Source organism: Carcharodon carcharias, chromosome 13 (genome assembly GCF_017639515.1).
Source record: "Carcharodon carcharias isolate sCarCar2 chromosome 13, sCarCar2.pri, whole genome shotgun sequence".
Taxonomy (NCBI): domain Eukaryota; kingdom Metazoa; phylum Chordata; class Chondrichthyes; order Lamniformes; family Lamnidae; genus Carcharodon; species Carcharodon carcharias.
In genome coordinates, this window is record NC_054479.1 from 128,615,810 (window position 1) to 128,622,429 (window position 6,620).

Sequence of the window (6,620 nt, forward strand, 5' to 3'; positions counted from 1 at the left end):
TTCCTCATAAGACAACTTACCCATTCCTGGTATTAGTCTGGTAAACCTTCTCTAAACTGCTTCTAACTTGTTTACATCCTTTCTTAAATAAGGAGACCAATACTGCACACAGTACTCCTGATTTGGTCTCACCAGTACTCTGTAGAACTGAAGCATAATTTCCCTACTTTTGCAATCAATTCACCTCGCAATAAACAATAACAGTTTATTAGCTTTCCTAATCACTTGCTGTACCTGTATACTAGCCTTTTGTGAATCATGCATTTGGACACCCAGGTCCCTGTGAACCTCAAAGCTCTGCAACCTCTCACCATTTAGATAAATGCTTTTTTATTCTTCCTGCCAAAATGGAGAATTACACATTTGACCACATTATACTCCATTTGCCAGATCTTTGGCCACTCACTTAACCTATCTATGTCTCTTTGCAGCCCCCTTGTGTCCTCTTCACAACTTAGTTTACTACCTTTCTTTGTGTCATCAGCAAATTTAGCGGCCATAACTTCAGTCCCTTCATCCAAGTCATTTATATAAATTGTAAAAGTTGAGGTACCAGCACTGATCCCCGTGGCACACCACTTGTCACATCCTGCCACCCAGAAAAAGACCCATTTATGGCTACCCACTGTTTCCTGTCCAATCTTCTATCCATGCCAATACGTTACCCCCTATACCATGAGCTTTTATCCTCTGCAATAACCTTTGATGTGGCACCTTATCAAATGCCTTCTGGAAATCTAAGTACAGTACATCCATTGGTTCCCCTTTAACAACAGCCCATGTGACTCCTTCAAAGAACTCCAATAAATTGGTTAAAGTGATTTTCCTTTCCACTTCACCCTCATACATCTTTCAAACATGCCAGTCTAGCACCCACCTCTTGCTGCCTCCAAATGCCTCCAGCCGTTCAGCTATTTCAGGCACATCATCCAAATACATTGGAACAAGATTGCTGACTTTCTTTCTAGATGGGGCGTAGTGTTAATGTCACTGAGCTAGTAATCCATGCAACTGTTCAAATCCCACCACGGCAACTGGTAGAATTTAAATTCAATTAATAATCTGGAATTCAACAGCAATCCCAGTAATGACGACCATGAAAGCCTTGTTAATTGTTGTAAAAACTGTTGTAAGATGTGTGTAGTTTGGTAGGTCTCATGAAGGATTCTGAGTCTTGTATAGTTTAACAGTAAGTGTTTATTAACTACTCATAATTATGTACATATATACTGTATAAGGTCTAAGCTAGAGCTGCCTCCATGTTTGTCTCTACACATGTCTCTGTCCAGTACAAGACTGCCCTCTGGACTAGGGTCATGTGTTCCTTTACATCACAGTGTGGGCAATACCGAACCCAGTCCCATGTTAACTCTTTTTATGCCAGACCCTTATTACAAAAACCTATCTTGTTCACTAATGTCCTTTAGGGAAGGAAATCTGCTGTCCTTACCTGGTCAGGACTGGACTACATGTGATTCCAGACCTGCAGAACTGTGGTTGATTCTTAACTGTCCTCTGAAATGTGTGGCAAGCCATTCTGTTCAAGAGCAATTAAGGATGGGCAACAAATGCTGACCTTGTCAGCAGTGCCCACATACCAAGAAAGAATAAAATAACAAGAGGCAGCTGAACAGGACTGGAGGGTGACAGGCACAACTGCATCACCTGAGTCCATTGGAGGAGGCTGTGCTCCACGTCATGAGGATGGCTGTGACAGAGGCCATTGCACCCAGCTTTCAGGATAATGTTATGTTTCTGCCTTATGCCCCTTTTCAATTTTCACCTACAAAACCTCACTGTGCTCTCTGAAGCTGTATATGATGTGACCATGGACTCTTGTTTTAGACCCCACCCCCTTCCCTCACCCCAACCCCCCTCCTGCTTTCAGGTACCCAAGAACTGCTGCCTATAGTCAGTTACTGTAACCTCATGCGAAAGGATGAGAGCTGTTACAGGCCTCAAAGGATGAAGCATCATCACTTGATCTGACAATCACAACCACCAACTCAACTATTGGTGCTGTGCATACATTAGAGGATGGCATAGAATCAGAATCTGCACGTGATGAGTCACCTGGCACTAGTGAGTGCAGCCTGGCCTGGAAGCAAGAACAGTTCATAGAGCCAAGGCACAGAAAGATGCCATTCAGCCCATCAAGCCCATGCCAGCCTTCTGCACAGCAATCCAGTCGATCCCATTCCCCAGCTCTATTCCCTTTCCCCGCAAGTATATTTCTCTCATGTCCACCCAATTTCTTTCGGAAACCATTCATCATTTGCACCTCCATAACCCTCACAGGCATGAGTTCTAGATTTGGAAATGGAATTTTGTGCTTAAAGGGAGAGACCCCAGGGAGGGGAGGTGATGGTGTGGTGGGGGGTAGTTCACGTACCCCAACTTTGGATTGTGGCAGGGCAAGGAGGCAGAATGCCATTATTGCCATAAGAAAGGTCACGTAGTAAGGCAATACGGGGTGAAGTCGAAACAGCTAGTAAAGCAGCAAACCGACATGAGTGAATTGAAAAATGCAGCAGAACCTGAAGCTGCCAATACCGACATCCATTCTCTATATAACGTTACCGCAGTAAAAAACCAAGTCTATCACTGTCACTATCCAAGTTAATGGGAAGCCACTAATAATGGAGGTAAATACGGGAGCCTCAACCACAATGGTTGGACAGCACACATTTAAATACCTAAATGAAGGTATCCAGCCACTGAATCTGGAGCAGACAACTGCTAAATTGAAGATATACACTGGAGAATCTATTCTGGTAAAGGGCATCGCCATAATACCAGTGTCTTACAGGCAACAGACAGCTCAGCTTCCAGTGATAATAGTGACAGGAGAAGGACCTAGTCTTCTGGGCTGAGACTGGTTACAGAAAATCTTGACTCGTCTGAAATATTTCACCTGAGAACAGGATGAGCTTCTGAACTGCTAAAGAAATGCAACAGTGTCTTTTGGGGCAAAATAGGGAAGTTAAAAGGCTTGCAAGCAGAAATATATGTAGATCCTCAGGCAACACCACGTTTCTTTAAGGCCAGACCTGTGCCTTATGCATTGAAGGAGAAGGTGGATGCAGAACTGTGCCAGTTAGAAAAGCTGGGCATCATCCAACCTGTCCAATTCTCAGAATGGGCAGCACCCATAGTTCCAGTGGTTAAGCCTAACCAAACCATATGCATTTGTGGGGACTATAAATTGACCGTAAACAAGGCAGCCAAACTAGGTAAGTATCCCATTCCAAGGATAGATGACTTATATGCAAAGCCAGCTGGAGGCAAATCCTGTACAAAATTGGATATGAGCCATGCCTACTGACAATTAGAGCTGGATAGAATGTCTAGAGGATACGTGACTATTAACACACACAAGCATCTTTATCAGTATACTTGCCTACCCTTTGGAGTATCGTCTGCATGTGCTATCTTCCAAAGGACAATGGAGAGGCTTCTGCAAGGACTTCTCCAAGTGGTTGTATACCAAGATGATGTTCTGATCACAGGGTCAACCGAGACTGAACACTTGGCCAACCTGGAGGAGGTGTTAAGATTCATGGAAGCCGACGTACAATTAAAGAGAGAAAAATGTCCAATTCAAGCACCAGAAGTTACTTACTTGGGCCAAAGGATGGATTCCATGGATTTGCATCCAGTAGAAGAGAAAGTTTGGGCAATAAAAGATGTGCCTTCACCGTCCAATGTAACCGAACTCAAGACCTTCCTGGGTATGATCAACCACTATAGCCGCTTCTTGCCTAACTTATCAACTGTGTCGGCACCATTCCACTTGTTGTTAAAAAAGAATCACCATTGTTCCTGGAATTCACAACATGAAGAAATATTTGTGAAAGCAAGGAAACTATTACATTTGTCGTGTTTATTGGTACACTACGATCCATCGAAAGAGTTGGTATTAACATGTGATGCTTTTCCTTATGGTGTAAGAGCTGCGTTATCACATAGAATGGAAGATGGATCAGAAAGGCCCATTGGCTATGTCTCGAGAACCCTCTCCACAGCCACATGGGGTTATTCCCAGCTAGTAAAGGAAGGTTTACCAGTCGTATTCCGAGTGAAGAAATTCCGCCAGTGCCTACATAGACAACATTTCTCTATTGTGTCAGACCATAAACCATTAATGGGTTTATTCAGTGAGGATAAGGCCATTCTGCCAATAGCATTAGCAAGAATACAATGTTGGGCTTTGATATAATCTGCGTATGAGTATACCTTTAAGCACTGTCCTTGCCTACACATTGCAAATGTGGACACATTCAGTCGTCTCCTATTAGCAGATAGCATTGTACATGCTCCAATGCCTCAAGAGGTTGTGCTAGTACTGAATTTCTTGGATTCTTCACCTGTATGTGCGAAGCAAATTAGAAACTGGACAAACAGAGATCCAATTTTGTCAAAAGTCAGAGACCTTGCTTTGCAAAAGTGGTCAATTTCTCCTGTACTTGAAGAGATGAGACCATTCTATGCCCGTAGTTAAGTTGTCAAGATGGAATTTTGTTGTGGGGATCACGAGTTATGATCCCATCACAAGGTAGAGAGCCACTCTTGACAGAGCTTCACAGTGCGCATCCAGGCATACCAAAAATGAAAATGCTTGCGCGAAGCTATGTCTGTTAGCCAGGCATTGACAGTGACATTGAAAGCATGGTCAAGCACTGTCTCCATTGTCAGTAACAACAGAAGTTGCCTGTTCCAGTTCCACTGCATCCATGGGAGTGGCCTGGTCGACCCTTGGTTAGACTATGTATTGATCATGTAGAACCATCCTTAGGTACCATGTTTTTGTTGATCATGGATGCACATTCTAAATGGATGTATGAATGAATACGAAGTCAGATCATCAACATCAAGCGCCACTATCAAGAAGCTCCGTCATTGTTTTAACATACATGGCCTACCGGAAATCATCGTTTCTGATAATGGTACAGTCTTTACCAGTAGAGTTTCAGAGATTCATGAATTTAAATGAAACCAGACATATTAAAACAGCACCATACCATCCCTCATCAAATGGTTTAGCTGAGAAAGCTGTGAAAACTTACAAATCTAGAATGAAGAGGTTATCAGAAGGCACTGTAGAAACTCAACTTGCCCACTTTCTTCTCAGTTTTTGTACATCACCTCATTCGACTACAGGGTCTGAATTATTGATGAAATGTCACCTACATACAAAGTTAAGTCTGGTGTTTCCAAACTTAGAGGGGAAGGTAGAGGGGAATCAGAGTAATCAAAAATTGAATCATGTTATTCATAGCAAAGCTTGTACAATGGGAGACACAGTCTTCGTGTGGAATTTCGGAAGTGGATCTTGTTGGGTTCCTGGAACCATTGCCTCAGAGACTGGTCCCTTATCCTTCCAGGAGGAAGTGGAAGACAGAATTGTTCAAAAATATGTGGACCATATCCATTATAGAGAGACATTCCAACAACCAACTATTCCACCTGCGATTAATGTCGAACCATTAATCCCTGAGGTGACAAGTCTCCCTAGAATATACATGCCCGATATCTCTGTAGAGTTGCCTACCCAGAACTGCCAATATCTAATGATGTATCTCATGCTGCAGGTCATGTTGATCCTGTGGAGGAACCTCAAGTGGTAGAGCTATGCTGCTCTAACCAAATAAGCAAGACACCTCAGACACTTAATCTTTAATCATCTGAAGTTGTATATATATACATGTTGTTGGATATTCAAATGCTCTCTGTAAGTAGAAACTGTAAAAAAACTAAAGGGGGATGAAATGTAGTAACTGAAGGGGTAGCCTCTCCTGCTGCCTGTCAGGGGTCACGTAATGTTCTTGGAGGCTCCGACCGGTGAGTCCTAAGCACAGGCAAACCAGGATGGAGCTTCCTGACGAGAGCTCAGATCAAGCATGTAGCATCTGAAAAGTTGTCTGTAATAAAATGTACCTGTTTCTTGTTGAAACCTGCCCAGTCTATCAAGTCATTACAGGAATGCTAGTTGGGAGGGGTGGGGCGGGGGTGGGGTTTTGGGGAGGCCCCTCCTGCAATTGAATGAGTAAGACACATCGTTCACTGGACAAACATCATCTAGATTGGCAGAACGTGTGTCAAATCAGCTGAAAATGCTAATTGACTTAGTGACCCATCCACTCTGCATCCTTCCAGCATTTGCCTGCACTAATGGTCTGTCGGTCAGGATGTATTATGTAGGTTGCGCTGGAGGTGGCCGGATGAGTAGTCACTTTTCCTCTCTGGAGTTTCCATAGTAACAGTGCCGGCAGCAAATTGGAGACCAATTTCAAGGCCAGATACCTGGGATAGAGATGAGAGGAAGTTTGAGACAGGTAGAGACTGGGAGTAGAGATGAGAGAACCATTGGGTGACAGAACTTTGACCTGCATCCTGGTTTGATAGTAAGCCGGGCAGAAGCCTGATGGGGTTTGAAGGGAGGGTCACTGAGTTGGCCTCAGTCATGGTCAGTGCACGGCCTTCAGTGACTAGAAAAACCAGAGTGGACTAAAGAGGTTTCACATCCTGAAAGCAAAATTAAATATAACAACATGCCCTTGTAAAAATTTGTTATCAGCCTGAAGTCCTGTGAATCTCAGGGGTGCAGAGAGAAATCGTGG